The sequence below is a fragment of the Lithobates pipiens genome, unplaced genomic scaffold, assembly GCF_037356315.1.
Source record: "Lithobates pipiens isolate NorthernLeopardFrog02 unplaced genomic scaffold, aLitPip1_a1.2 Scaffold_16, whole genome shotgun sequence".
NCBI classification, from domain to species: Eukaryota; Metazoa; Chordata; class Amphibia; order Anura; family Ranidae; genus Lithobates; species Lithobates pipiens.
Window position 1 is genome coordinate 583,891,176 of NW_027507748.1, and position 15,779 is coordinate 583,906,954.

The window sequence follows — 15,779 nt, forward strand, 5'->3', positions numbered from 1 at the left end:
ACTCTACCTATCTGCCAACCACAAGTACCCATTTAATTTGCTCAGTTTGCACCTGCCCTGGCATGGTGGCCAGGGTCTATATCATTGTGTATAAGACATAGGGGCAACTGAGTACCGGTAGGCCTGCTTGCCTTATGGAAAAGGGGGCTGCTATAGGTGAAGACCACAATAGCCAGCTATAGTGTCTGACCACTTGCGTTGAGGTATGCGTCCCACAGGGACAGGTGGGAGAAATGCATTTGTACTCCATCATGTGTAGCTAATCCCCCCAGTATCCAAGTTGACAGCAAGATCTGTAACCTAATACAAACTGCTGCAGGACAGGATTTCCATCACTGGTTCCTGTAGGAATATATCCTTTGTAGCACTACTCTATAAAGATCACCCATTTTTCACAGAATGTTTTCTGTTTTCTGTGCTTGACCACCCCCAACTCTGGCTGGACCAAATCGGTGGAAGAAGATTGCCCCGGAGAAGTCTAACAAAATAGTGAGTAAGACTGTGACTAATTATTTGCCAGCGGAAGAATTGCAGGACTCTGAGCTAGACTCCTTGTCCGATACAGGGGATGATGTCACAAGAGTTGCTATGGGCTGGTGGGGATGATGTAGCCGCTACCTGTACAGACATTTCGGGCTGGCTAGCCCTTACTTCAGGGAGCGTATCGCCATGGGCGGAAACCCCAACCACCGTTAGTGTGACTTGTAAACCTGTAAACCTGCCCACAGGCTCTGGTGCATAAGTCCCCGAATTCATGCAATCCCCCCCCCCCCCCAGGGATGGAAGTGCCCGAGCTCTACCCAGACTTGCAAGGTCTCATCGGCTCTTAAATAAACGAGTAGCAACTGAATATGGGTTGGAATTCCCCTATGTGCCCAGAGAGATCATGGATGTGATCGAAGAGAACCATGAAGCATGGTACGCAGAGGACGTCTGCAACTATCTGAAGGTTCCGAAGCCGCTTCGCAAGAAAACTTTTTCTCCTGAGTTGTATGAACGATTTGTTGGTTGACTGCAGCACTGGAGCTATGGCCGGCATATCTATGCGGACAAGGTTGTTATTTGCAGACCAGATAAAGACAGTGCAGTTTATTTTATTACAACTGTGGATGCACAAGGAAAAGACCTGACTCTGCCGGATCCAAGATTTTATTGGTAAAAAGAAAAAAATTTACCTGGACTGTGTGTTTTTTTTTGGATCCAAAAGAGTTTTTTTTTTTTCTTGAAAGTACAAGGACTGTGGGGTAGCTAGATAGGGTCAGCTCATAAGAAGCGCCTTACTTGGTCACAGTACCTGCTTTTAGGAAAAGAACTTGCACTTCAGTGACTCTGAGCACTAGGTGGCGTGGGCCGGCACCAATGTTAGTGTTATTGCCTGCTTGCAAAGAAAAAAAAAAGTTTAGAGGAGAGGGTCTCATTGAGAATGGGATGAAATCCTGTCTTCTAACAGGTTCAGAGTGTATTTTGTTTTTGTTTGGTTTATTTTTTTTTCAGGATTCACCAAGATCGTCTATCAAAGCTGCCGGAGAATGGATGGTGTAGATAGGCAGGAATTGGGTGGTGTATGTGTACTTTATTTGTGTCAACGGTTTTATATACTGCAATGTTTATGTGTGTTTTATATTCCTTTCCTTTTCCCGTTCCAAACCCTAAAGTTCAGGTACTCAAATTTTTTCTAGTATTAGAAGTTTTTTGCCAGACGATGAGGACATCGTCTAAATCACCAGAGGGAGTATGTAGTGCCGGGCTCCCAATGAGCATGAGCTATTTGTTTGGGATTGTTTGGGAAAGAGAGAGACATAGCAAAAACAGATACCACAAAAACAACATTTTACATCCTAGAAAGGTTTAGGATTCAAAAGAAGTGGTGCTTGTCAAACAAGGATAGGACATTTTAAATGATTGGGGCAAATCATGTGTCATATGTTTCATTTTCGAAGAGTTGAATGATGTGGATCCATATGGGAGAAGCTCCTTTTGTTTAAAGTATGGCAAGCTTCTACATTATGTCTTCTTGTATTTTATGATTCAGGAAAACCTGAACGTAAACGTAAATGTTTTCTGAAAGCATATGCTTCTTTTTACGAAGACCAAACCGCCTCTACAACCAATGTCCTATTGCCCCCTTATTTTGCTCACACACACAAATATAAATTCATTTATTTTCTAGGATGCCTATTTAATTGTGCTCTGAAAAACTAAGTTTGGACATAAAGAATTGACCAACAAACACGATAACTCAACTCCCCTACAGAGTAACTCACACTAGCTGTAATGAATTGTCATGGCAGTAATTGACTATGTGTATAAAGAAAGACACTCAGGAGTAACAGAAGAGCCATGGAAACGAAGAAAAGGCAGCAGAGGATGCTAAAAATAACCACAATTTAATGGCCACAAAATAAATGCTTTGATGGGCACCAATTAATTGCTGTTGATTCCTCGGTGGAGTCTGGTACGAGCACGTAACCTTCACAACGGTTTTATTTTTATACTACAGTATCCGTCTTTTAATAAAGCTGTCTGCTGTTGAAACTGTATTGACGATTGTAGCACTGGTTGATCTGATTAAAGAACATTTGTGTCTTTAAGTTTTTTATATCTGTTAAGGGGGTCTTCAAGGGGAAATTGTTAATTTTCCTAAGGATTTCCCTGTGTGACCTGTTCTCTCTGTGATTGGTGGAGTAGCCTGATCGAGGGAGAGGATGCCAGCATGTTTAGTGCGATGTCGCTTAGTGCCAGTAGAAAGAAACATTCCATTAAAGAGAGTATATATTGTTAAACAAGAATCCTATTTACTCCTTTCACACCATAGTTCAGGCAACTACAAGGGGGAGGGTTGACAATCACTAAAGAGAGACTAAAGATGGAAGGTTGGTTGCGGTTTGGAGGGAAGTACCAAGGAGATGAGAACTTGGGATCAACAGATCTGGAGGCCTGCTGAAGCAAGCAGTTGTCGCTCCACATTAGGCCTCAGGCTGGATTCACACCTATGCATTTTTAGTGCTTTTTGCATTTTGCAGATTTGCACTACTAACATGGTTTCCTATGGAACACGTTCTGTAGTGCAAATCTGACTAATGCAAAAAGCACTAAAAATGCATAGGTGTGAATCCAGCCTAAAGCCTCATACACACAATTGGACTTTGTACAAACTTTTCCGTGGATTTTTGTACAAAGTGCGTCGGCCGAGAACTTATATTGCATACACAGGGCAGGACTTTTTCAGTCAACTTTCACCAAATCATGTGGTTTTTCTGCTCTTTACTGCCACCTTTGGTCAACTTCTGTATTGTTGTCTGATCTTTTGCATTGGTTCTGAGCATGCGTGTTTGTACTTTGTCCTATGGTTTTCTGTACACACGATCAGACTTTGCTCCATTGGACTTTTGTTGCCAAAAAGTGTGTCCATTCGCACAGCCAACAAAAGTCAGATGAAAACCGAAAAAGTTTGTCCGATGGAACGTACACATGGTTGGATGTTGCCTTAAAACAGCTAATTTGCATGTTTGTTGTCAAAAAGTCTGATAGTGTGTACGGGCCTTTTAGAGAGATAAAAAGATGGAATGTTTTTGCAATCAAACCTGGGGAAGTGCTAATTGACTGTTGATAATTTTACAACCTTTTATAAGTCCTTTCCATTGTCAGAGTGAGCATTCAGTGTGGGACATACCAAGGGAAGGTTTTAATTTTGCAACATATGGTATCCATTAACTACTACTGTTGTGGGGTGCTAAGAAAGGGTACCCTGAAAGATCTCTCTATTCCGTAGGAAAAAGTTCCCTGTTGTAAAGCCACCCATTAAAGAGGAAGTAAACCCTGATGGGTTTACTTCCTCTTTTTTTCCCTGCAAAGGTAAAGCATAATGGACTACTATGCATCGCATAGTAGCTCATTATGTGTCACTTACCTGACACAGGAGCCAGCGAAGTCGCCGCTGATCCCTGTAGTCCGCCGCATCCATCTTGCTGGTGGCGTCTCGCAGCTCCGACCAATGACAGCGGCGAAGCCGCGATGACGTCACTCCCGCGCATGCGCACGGGAGTCGCGTCTCGCAGCTCCGCCGCTGCCATTCGGCGAAGCCGCGATGACGTCACTCCCGCGCATGCGCACGGTAGTCGACAAATTAGGCAAATCCATTCTTGGACTTGCCGCATTTAGTGCGCCTGCGTGCCGCTGTCTACGGCGAATGCGCCGTAGACAGCGGTGCCCATTTTCGGGCAAATATCTCCTAAACCATATAGGTTTAGGAGATATTGCTTGGACCTACAGGTAAGCCTTAATCTAGGCTTACCTGTAGGTCAAAGTGGTTTGAAGGGGTTTACTTCCTCTTTAAAAAACATGTTATATGAGCCATTATGATTGTGATATTTTAAAACCTGCCAGGGAAAATGTTTAGAGCAGGGGTCTCAAACGCAAATTACCTGAGGGCCACATGACAAGTTTTCATATCCCGGGGGGGCCGCATGCAAACTTTTTCCTTGCATGTCCCCCTCAGATCTACAGCGACAGCACATCCAAATGCACTGGAAGTGCAAAGTGGATTTGCCTTTAGTAAATAACCCCCATTGTGTGTATATTTGAGTGCTGAGCTTACAGTTCCCCTTCTGAGAACTATTAACCCCCAGCATTGATGTCAGCAAAACGCATTATTAATCCCAACACTGATGTCAACAAAATGCATTATTAAACCCATCATTACCCCCACACTCCATAAATACCCCCCACACTGCACAAATAGCCCCCACACTGTACAAATACCCCCACACTCCATAAATACCCCCCTCACTCCATAAATACCCCAGCTCCCCCACTAAGGACTTTCCTCAGTGTGATGGCTCACTCACCTCTCCTCCTGGCAGCTCCTGGCTTACACACATGCCTAGTGACAGGGCACCCAGAAAAGAACACAATCTCCCACCCTGAGGTGGCAGCAGGATCGATCACCAGTGCCTAGGTGGGCGGGGCGATGGGCGTATCCTTTCTCTGCTCCTTCCTCCGCTCTGTTCTCTCTCTGGGCTGCAGCAGGCTGCAGTAGAGAGGACACAGGAGACGGAGACAAAGCTCTTCGGCGCCTCCCCTTTGCGGGGCAAACCCCTCCAGGATGGCCGCTGCAGGCCATTTATAACCAGTCCGTGGGCCGGTACTTTGAGCCCACTGGTTTAGAGTTTATCTGGATAGTAGTTATTAGATTTATAACTGTTTATATAGGTAGTTTTTTTTATAGTTTTTAACTGTAATATTTATTACAATATTACATTTAAAACCATTTAATAAAAACACGCATGGTTAACTATTTAAGGCTTCAAAATACCCAAAAATCAGTTAACCAGAGAAAGCAGAACTACCCATGGGAGGCAAGAACAGGGCAGCTAAGCTCCTTCCTTGCCAGCACCATCTTCTGGGCACTAGCGGTGCAGAAGAGCACAATACCCATAAGCAACAAGTATCAGTGCTTTGAGTAGGAAGCCCCTTTTTTTTGGGGGGGGGGGTGCCTCTTAAAGCAACAACCAGTGATGAATGCATAACGGGGGGGGGGGGTCATTACCAATATGAAGGGGCAACTTGCTTACTGCGCACTTGCAATGGCAGTTACAGTTCCCATGCCTGAAAACTTTTTTTTAGCACCAACAGTTTGCTCAGCGCTTTACAATGTAGAGGGGGGGACAGTACAATTACAATGCAGACCACTTTGACCTACAGGTAAGCCTAGATTAAGGCTTACCTGTAGGTTCAATAAATATCTCCTAAACCTAGACGGTTTAGGAGATATTTGCAAAAGGACAGACAGCTCTCGCAGGCGCATTGAGCATGCCACTGCTAACGGTGATATGCCGCTAGTTGGCGGCTCCCGTGCGCATGCACAAGAGTGACTTAATCGCGGCTCCGGCCAATCACAGTGCTGGAGCAACGATACCCGGAAAGAAGATGGATGCTCCGTGGAAGAGGGGACAGCGGAGACATCGCTGGCTCCTGTGTCAGGTAAGTGACACATAATGGGCTACTATGCAATGCATAGTAGCCCATTATGCTTTACCTTTGCAGGGAAACAAAGAGGAAGTAAACCCCTCTTTAATTGGCAGTGGTATAGCTGCATTTAATTGGCATTGATCAGGCTGCATTTAATTGGCACTGGTGAGGCTGCATTTAATTGGCACTGGTATAGCTGCATATAATTGGTACTGGTATAGCTGCATTTAATTGGCACTGGTATAGCTGCATTTTATTGGCACTGGTATAGCTGCATTTGCTTGGCACTGATAAGGCTGCATTTAATTGGTACTGATCAGGCTGCATTTCATTGGCACTGGTAAGGCTGCATTTAATTGGCACTGGTATAGCTGCATTTAATTGGCATTGATAAGGTGGCATTTAATTGGCACTGATCAGGCTGCATTTAATTGGCACTGGTAAGGCTACATTTAATTGGCACTGATCAGGCTGCATTTCATTGGGGCACTGGTAAGGCTGCATTTAATTGGGGGGGGGGGGGTGTCGGTGCCTGAAGCGAAGCGTCAGCTCCCTGAAATCTGTTTGCCACCTCCCTGAAAATAGTTTTTGCAGGTTGAGACGTCTGTGTTAGGGCATGTGCATTACGTTTTTGGAAGCCAATTAACTTTAATGGACTGCCAAAGACATGGGACAGCGCAAAAACGTAGGGCAGGTGCTGCATTTAAATGTTGCACCTCCAGAATCATGGTACTGCGATACAAAGCAGTTTGGTGGCCACAAATGTGCTGCGTTTGCTAGATGCGTTTGGTTTGCCATTAACAATTAATGGCACCTGTGTGCATCCAGCAAGAGCAGTACATTCTGGTGTGAAGGGGCACAAAAGCCTAAGAACTAATGGAACCTTCATGAGTGTGCTAAAGAAAAGCATTTGTGTGTGTTCCTGACATGTACAATGTGAACCTAGCCTCAAAATTCAAAGCTGTAACAATGCATTTTGAAGACTGTGCGGAAAGCTGCTTTTAATAGATTTTAAAGCATTTTTAATGTTTCACACTTTTTCTACTTTACACATTGTATTATTTCACTTCAATTCCTCATCCCGCTACTGACTAAAAAAAAAAAATGGAACCTATGCCTAGAATTCCTCACAGGCCTTATCATGGAGCTCCAAACTCCGCCCTCGTCTCCCATGACAACTGTAATCCAGCCAAGTCTCTCGGTCCTCTGCCAGAGCAAGGTACTCTGGGTAACGTAGTTCGATCGAGCGAGTTCTGCAGGCGGCTAAACGAAAGCGGAACTACACTTCCCAGAGAGCAGCGCGCGAGGCTGCTGTTGTTGTGGGCCAGCTGATTCCTCTATGCGGGGTAAGAGGGCTGTTGGGGTTTGAGCTCGGTGTGTGGGGGATGAGGAGCGGGGTGTTGTATAGGTCGGCCTGTAGACGGGGGATAGGGCTGTGTACGGTAGAGCCTGCGTTCAGCAGCGCGCAATTGGCTTATTCCAGTCTCCTATTGCACAGTTCCCGAGGGCTCCAGGCTGTATAGAGCTCAGGAAATGATGCAGGTGAATAGGCGGCTCGGTGTGTGTGAGTGTATGGTCTCTCCATCCGCCCTCAGCGCAGGGCTCTCCAGTGTTGTCCTCAGCACAGATCTCTCCAGTGTTGTCCTAAGTAATGCACTGTCCAGTGTTGTCCTCGGCACAGGGCTGTCCATCCAGTGTTCTGTCCATCCAGTGTTCTGTCCATCCAGTGTTGTCCACGGCACAGGACTGTCCATCCAGTGTTGTCCTCGGCACAGGACTGTCCATCCAGTGTTGTCCTCGGCACAGGACTGTCCATCCAGTGTTGTCCTCGGCACAGGACTGTCCATCCAGTGTTGTCCTCGGCACAGGACTGTCCATCCAGTGTTGTCCTCGGCACAGGACTGTCCATCCAGTGTTGTCCTCGGCACAGGACTGTCCATCCAGTGTTGTCCTCGGCACAAGACTGTCCATCAGTGTTGTCCTCGGCACAGGACTGTCCATCCAGTGTTGTCCTCGGGACAGGGCTGTCCAGTGTTGTCCTCGGCACAGGACTGTCCATCCAGTGTTGTCCTCGGGACAGGGCTGTCCAGTGTTGTCCTCGGGACAGGGCTGTCCAGTGTTGTCCTCGGGACAGGGCTGTCCAGTGTTGTCCTCGGGACAGGGCTGTCCAGTGTTGTCCTCGGGACAGGGCTGTCCAGTGTTGTCCTCGGGACAGGGCTTTCCAGTGTTGTCCTCGGCACAGGGCTGTCCAGTGTTGTCCTCGGCACAGGGCTGTCCAGTGTTGTCCTCGGCACAGGGCTGTCCAGTGTTGTCCTCGGCACAGGGCTGTCCAGTGTTGTCCTCGGCACAGGGCTGTCCAGTGTTGTCCTCGGCACAGGGCTGTCCAGTGTTGTCCTCGGCACAGGGCTGTCCAGTGTTGTCCTCGGCACAGGGCTGTCCAGTGTTGTCCTCGGCACAGGGCTGTCCAGTGTTGTCCTCGGCACAGGACTCTCCAGTGTTGTCCTCGGCACAGGACTCTCCAGTGTTGTCCTCGGCACAGATCTCTCTCCAGTGTTGTCTTCGGCACAGGACTGTCCAGTGTTGTCCTCGGCACAGATCTCTCTCCAGTGTTGTCCTCGGCACAGGACTCTCCAGTGTTGTCCTCGGCACAGGACTCTCCAGTGTTGTCCTCGGCACAGGACTCTCCAGTGTTGTCCTAGGCACAGATCTCTCTCCAGTGTTGTCCTCGGCACAGGACTCTCCAGTGTTGTCCTCGGCACAGGACTCTCCAGTGTTGTCCTCGGCACAGGACTCTCCAGTGTTGTCCTAGGCACAGGACTGTCCAGTGTTGTCCTCGGCACAGATCTCTCTCCAGTGTTGTCCTCGGCACAGATCTCTCTCCAGTGTTGTCCTCGGCACAGGGCTGTCCAGTGTTGTCCTCGGCACAGGGCTGTCCAGTGTTGTCCTCTGCACAGGACTGTCCAGTGTTGTCCTCGGCACAGGACTGTCCATCCAGTGTTGTCCTCGGCACAGGACTGTCCAGTGTTGTCCTCGGCACAGGACTGTCCATCCAGTGTTGTCCTCGGCACAGGACTGTCCAGTGTTGTCCTCGGCACAGGACTGTCCATCCAGTGTTGTCCTCGGCACAGGACTGTCCAGTGTTGTCCTCGGCACAGGACTGTCCATCCAGTGTTGTCCTCGGCACAGGACTGTCCATCCAGTGTTGTCCTCGGCACAGGACTGTCCATCCAGTGTTGTCCTCGGCACAGGACTGTCCATCCAGTGTTGTCCTCGGCACAGGACTGTCCATCCAGTGTTGTCCTCGGCACAGGACTGTCCATCCAGTGTTGTCCTCGGCACAGGACTGTCCATCCAGTGTTGTCCTCGGCACAGGACTGTCCATCCAGTGTTGTCCTCGGTAGAGATCTCTCTCCAGTGTTGTCCTCGGCACAGGACTGTCCAGTGTTGTCCTCGGCACAGGGCTGTCCATCCAGTGTTGTCCTCGGCACAGGGCTGTCCATCCAGTGTTGTCCTCGGCACAGGGCTGTCCATCCAGGGCTGTCCAGTGTTGTCCTCGGGACAGGGCTGTCCAGTGTTGTCCTCGGGACAGGGCTGTCCAGTGTTGTCCTCGGCACAGGGCTGTCCAGTGTTGTCCTCGGCACAGGGCTGTCCAGTGTTGTCCTCGGCACAGGGCTGTCCAGTGTTGTCCTCGGCACAGGGCTTTCCAGTGTTGTCCTCGGCACAGGGCTTTCCAGTGTTGTCCTCGGCACAGGGCTGTCCAGTGTTGTCCTCGGCACAGGGCTGTCCAGTGTTGTCCTCGGCACAGGGCTGTCCAGTGTTGTCCTCGGCACAGGGCTGTCCAGTGTTGTCCTCGGCACAGGGCTGTCCAGTGTTGTCCTCGGCACAGGGCTGTCCAGTGTTGTCCTCGGCACAGATCTCTCTCCAGTGTTGTCCTTGGCACAGATCTCTCTCTAGTGTTGTCCTCGGCACAGGACTGTCCAGTGTTGTCCTCGGCACAGATCTCTCTCCAGTGTTGTCCTTGGCACAGATCTCTCTCCAGTGTTGACAACACTGGAGACAGTCCTGTGACGAGGACAACACTGGAGAGAGATCTGTGCCAAGGACAACACTGGAGAGAGATCTGTGCCAAGGACAACACTGGAGAGAGATCTGTGCCGAGGACAACACTGGACAGTCCTGTGCCGAGGACAACACTGGAGAGAGATCTGTGCCAAGGACAACACTGGAGAGAGATCTGTGCCGAGGACAACACTGGACAGTCCTGTGCCGAGGACAACACTAGAGAGAGATCTGTGCCAAGGACAACACTGGAGAGAGATCTGTGCCGAGGACAACACTGGACAGCCCTGTGCCGAGGACAACACTGGAGACAGTCCTGTGCCGAGGACCTCGGCACAGGACTGTCTCCAGTGTTGTCCTCGGCACAGGACTGTCTCCAGTGTTGTCCTCGGCACAGGACTGTCTCCAGTGTTGTCCTCGGCACAGGACTGTCTCCAGTGTTGTCCTCGGCACAGGACTGTCTCCAGTGTTGTCCTCGGCACAGGACTGTCTCCAGTGTTGTCCTCGGCACAGGACTGTCTCCAGTGTTGTCCTCGGCACAGGACTGTCTCCAGTGTTGTCCTCGGCACAGGACTGTCCAGTGTTGTCCTCGGCACAGATCTCTCTCCAGTGTTGTCCTCTGCACAGATCTCTCTCCAGTGTTGTCCTCTGCACAGATCTCTCTCCAGTGTTGTCCTCTGCACAGATCTCTCTCCAGTGTTGTCCTCTGCACAGATCTCTCTCAGTGTTGTCCTCTGCACAGATCTCTCTCAGTGTTGTCCTCTGCACAGATCTCTCTCAGTGTTGTCCTCGGCACAGGACTGTCCAGTGTTGTCCTTGGCACAGATCTCTCTCCAGTGTTGTCCTCGGCACAGGACTGTCCAGTGTTGTCCTTGGCACAGATCTCTCTCCAGTGTTGTTCTCGGCACAGGACTGTCCAGTGTTGTCCTCGGCACAGGAATGGCACCTGCAGATCAGCTTCTACTGTAAATAATCACAGCTGAAGCTGGCGCCATGCACATGCCCCCTATAGGTGGAAGTGCAGAATCGCACACATATACATGATTCTGTACAGGAGAGCCACCCTGTAGCAGTAAAACTGCTATGGAATGGAGGGCAAGTGGTTAAACCCAAAATCAAACATTTATTATATTGCAGCTATGTGACAGCTGCATTTGTTTTCTTTTGTAGGCTTTCTTTCTTCTATTTTCATCTGGTGCTATGTTCTTTTTTTTAAAAGAACAAGCTCTTGTGCATGTATCCTATACTGGCATGAGGCAAACCATTTACCAATGACAGGGGTGCTTACAATGACCAGCTTTTATTTATTTATGTAAAACCTTTATCCCAAAAGAAAAAAAAAAAGGGTTGCTGTAACTAAATTAGCTGGAGTTTGGCTTTGATTTGTTAGTGTATCTAAATCTGCTAGTATATCTAACAATTCCCCCCCCCCCCCCCGACTGACAATGATGTTTTTCTAAAGGGTGCCCCCTGTTCTTCTTCATCCAGACTGGAGGGACTCTAATATAGAAGGTGTGTTACAGGTCAGATTGCCAGGTGAAAACAGAGGGAAAAAGTCTAAAAAAGAAAACGAATGCAGCCACCAAATTCAATAGTTGGTAAGCTGTAATATATTAAATTTTTTGTTTAATACCACTTTAAATCTGTAGTAAACTCCACTGACATTACTACTTTTTAGAGGCCTCCAGGTGGGTTATGCCATAACCTACTAGTATGCACCGCATATAGCCCATTTTGGCACACTTACCTGTCAAACTGAGCCCTCCAGCACTGCATTGCGATCGATCCAGTGGGCGCTGAAAAAGAAAAACTAGCAACCAGGAACAATCTATCTCCACTCTATCCAAAAAAAAGAAAAGCTTTGCCTTTAGTTATACTTTAACCTGTCCCCGCCTGGTCTATGGCCAAATGACACCGGCTCCGGCCTCTCGTCGGTCTGGGTGGACATCATATGACATTTTTCCGGATCGTGGCACAATTTTTCACTAGCCATGTCCATGGGACACAGCTTATGACTGATCAGTGTACCAGCTCGTTGCCGGTACCATGTGACCGCCGTGACAAATCACAGCAAGTCACATGACAGTTGGACACAATGAATTGCTTTCTTTAATGCCATCCAATGTGTAAAACTGTGCTGCTAGCTGTGGTTGGTAAATGTGGTTACATGGTACAGACGGCCAAATACAGCCCATCTTTACCCTGTGATTAGCTTTGACCAATCACAGACTGAATGAATCAGTTTCATTCAGTTAAATGCTTGCTTATAGCAGTACAGTGCACTGCTATAAGCAAACATAATGTGTAAAAGATATGGTAACATTATATTGCTCAGATCACAAAAAAATGTAAAAAAAATAAAAAAATAAATAAATCAGTTTCCCTAACACCAGTTATATGATGACACTTGACTGCACTGGTGACAGTATGTGTGAAAAAAAAAGAAATTGTGAATAAATATATATTTTTTAATTTCTTCATTTTCAGTATAATTTATGATAGATAGATATATATATATATATATATATATATATATATATATATATATATATATATATATATATATATCTATCTCTAATTATGTGTTATAACTTTCAAAAATCTGCCATGCCTAAATACTAAATACCTTGGACTGTCTACTTTTCAAAAAGGTGTCATTTGGGGGTATTTGTACAATCCTGGCATTCTTGGGCCTCAAGAAATAAGGTCATCGGGACATCAAAATTGATACATTTTCAGACGTATACCATAATTTGTGGACTCTAACTTTCTTACAGACTAAATAATATACACTGATTTGGGATCTTTTAACCAAAGAAATGTAGCAGAGTACATTTTAGGCAAAATTTATAAAGAAAAATTATTTATCTGCAAAATTTTATAACAGAAACAAAGTCCTTTTTTCCTGACAGACTCCATGGCAGCAACATGTGGGTTAAGTCCCGCCTCCACTACCCTATAGGACACTACTCACATAAATCTTTGCTCCCTGCCAATGGCCGTGTTCTTTTTTTGTCCTCCTCCGTAGGACCCATTACGGTCTTTCTACCTGAAGATTGCTCCCACTCGGTTCCATTGTTGGTTTGGCCGAATAGCAACTGTGGATGGAATTGTCCGCTAAGCCCTAGCTACTAGCGGGGTATGGAGTGGGCATTGGATATAAGCGCTGGAGGAAGCCAGGAACCTAGCCATTGGCAGGCAGGCTGCGAATTTGGTCGGATAGCCCAGCTAAATAGCAGGTGACCTATTTTGCCCTGAGAAGTCCGGTGTGTATTATTCTTACCTTCGGCCTGGAGACGATCGTGTGGGAGCGGTAAGATTGTTCCTCTTTTTCATGGCAGCAGTTTGTGTTTGTTCCTTACTTTACCTTCCTTTCTGTTCGTTTTTCCATGTCTATGTATGTGGTTACAGGCATGGCGGCCGGGTTAGCCTGCGTTCCAGCCGCTGCTTACTTCCTGGTTTTTCGTTCGTGCGTTCGTTCTGCGCATGTGCGAGTGCGGCACAGGAATGAGGCTTGGTCCACGCATGCATGATAGCAGCAAAATTACGCTATTCGCGCATGCGCAGTAGCGACGTTCACGACGCGGTGATGAGGTGACTAAGGCGCTCTATTTAAACGTGGGAAATAGCCTGCAGGCTTTGGGAATGCTTGCAGGCTATTACGTGACTTGCCCTTGTCCAGGATTTCTTCTGTGGAGGTAGGTGGCCTTCTGGGAAGAGAGGGGTGGACGTGTGTGTGTGTGTGTGTATGCTGCTCTTAGCCTTACTTATATATCTTTGCAGCAATTATGGAAACCCCTAGAGATATGGACTCTCCTCCGCCTGTATGTGGCCAGCCCTCTCATAATAGGTACTGTGGGGGGGGGGGGGGGGGTCCGGTACTAGTCAGTCTGTTATCTTTCCTTATCTGTATGTCTCTTCTATCTATCTTATATCTGTCTTAGCCCATCTAGATCAGAACAGCAATGCAGCTCAATGCATAGAGGAAACGATTCTTCGAAATCTTACCACCGGCATTCATATTCTAAATCTAAACATCATGGCTCACCCTCAAGATCTGGGCGCTGTAGCGAGGATCGATCTAGCTCCTCCAAGGCTCATTCCAGCCGTTCAGTTATCAGTACCTGCTGGGGATGCAGGTCGCAAGTTCCTACTGGGAAATCCCTGTGTGACCTCTGCTTTTCCAAAGCCTCTAGTGAGAGAGGGGGTACGGACCAGCAACTAAGATCCCTTGTGGAAAAGGTGGTGAAAGAATCCCTAAAAGGGATCGGGGCCAGTCAGACCCCTGTGCCTCAGTCAGAGTCACCTCAGTCACCAGTCAGGGAGTCGCATGTTCAAGAGATCTGGGAGTCCTCTCTAACAAGCCACCCTTCAGCTGCTGCATCAGACAGTGATTCTGAGGAAGATAGTCCCTGTGTGGGGTTTGACTTCGCCTTACTTTCCCCCTTGGTGAAGGCTATCAGAGAGGCTTTGAACTGGGAAGATGAGGTGGCTAATCCTTCCAAACAAAGGAAGTATTTTAAGCAACTTAAAAGGGAGCGTCTTAACTTTCCATTCCTGTCTGAACTTGGTGAGGTCATCACGGATGAATGGAGTAAAGTTGAGAAAAAGAATAGTATGCTTTCAAAAGTCCTAAAGTTATATCCCTTTAAGGAAGATGAGGTCAAGTATCTGGAATCAGCTCCACTCGTGGATGCAGCGGTGATGAGACCCTTCCATTGGAAGATACAGTTTCATTCAAGGATGCCTTAGATAGGCGGATTGATTCCGATTTAAAGAGAGTCTACCTCACTGCTGGTATGGCATGCAAGCCAGCGTTGCCTTTATCGGCAATGTCCAAGGCCATGGAAATTTGGACGGACGGTGTGGATGATACCCTTAGAAACATTTCGGATGAAGTCGCAAAAAACTCTCCTATCCAGGAGTTACAGCTTTCATCGGCTTTTCTGGGGGAGGCTTCGATTGACATCATCCGCTTAGTGTCTCGGGTTATGCTTTCAGCTGTCACCGCCAAACGGGCATTTTGGCTCCGTCCCTGGCTGGCTGATCTAGCGTCAAAACAGGTGTGGTGCCGTATCCCTTTTGAGGGTTCTTCCCTTTTTGGGAATAAATTGGATAATGCCATAACCCGGGCCACTGGCGGGAAGTCGGGGTTTCTTCCTCAGGATAGACGTTTAAAAAGCCAGAGGAGATTTTTTCCAAAAAAGCAATATCAAGAGCAGGCCAGGGAGGCCCGTAGCTATAGACCTGGTCGGGAATATTCCAGGTCATGGAAGTCAAGGCAGTCTTCCTTTAAGAAATCCGCCAAGAGCAGTGCGACAGGAGAGAGGGAACCAGCTAAATCTTTTTGAGATTGGGCCCGCTCAGATAGGCCAGGTGGGGGCTCGTCTTCTATGTTTTCGGCATGTCTGGGCAGCCTCAATCCAGGACTTCTGGACCGTCAGAACGGTCTCTTCAGGCCATTCTTGGACCTTCAGCAGGTCCCCAAGACTAAAGTATGTTCCCACCTCCCTTCCGGCCTCAGAAGAAAAAAGGCAGATCCTGTTGGCCTACGTGAAATCTTTATTGGCTCAAGGCGCTGCCGTTACCGTGCCAGACGATCAACGAGGGAGAGGAATTTATTCTCCTCTTTTTATGGTCCAAAAGAAAAACGGATCTTGGAGGCCAGTCATAGACCTTACACATCTGAATCGTTTTATCAAAAAGGAAAGGTTCAAGATGGAAACCTTGTCAACAATACAACAGTCAGT

The 15,779-nt window shown here is 47.6% G+C and overlaps 1 protein-coding gene across 4 annotated transcripts in view; it reads left to right on the top strand.

Annotated features, from left to right (window-relative positions):
- The first annotated feature begins 7,192 nt into the window (after nt 1-7,192).
- Nucleotides 7,193-15,779, top strand: part of CALCOCO1 (calcium binding and coiled-coil domain 1) — a 110,153-nt gene continuing 101,566 nt past the window's right edge. For all 4 annotated transcript variants that reach the window (XM_077483818.1, XM_077483819.1, XM_077483820.1 and 1 more), the window contains exon 1: nt 7,193-7,316. The gene's annotated coding sequence lies outside the window, so the exon portion shown is untranslated. The remainder of the gene's footprint in view (nt 7,317-15,779) is intronic.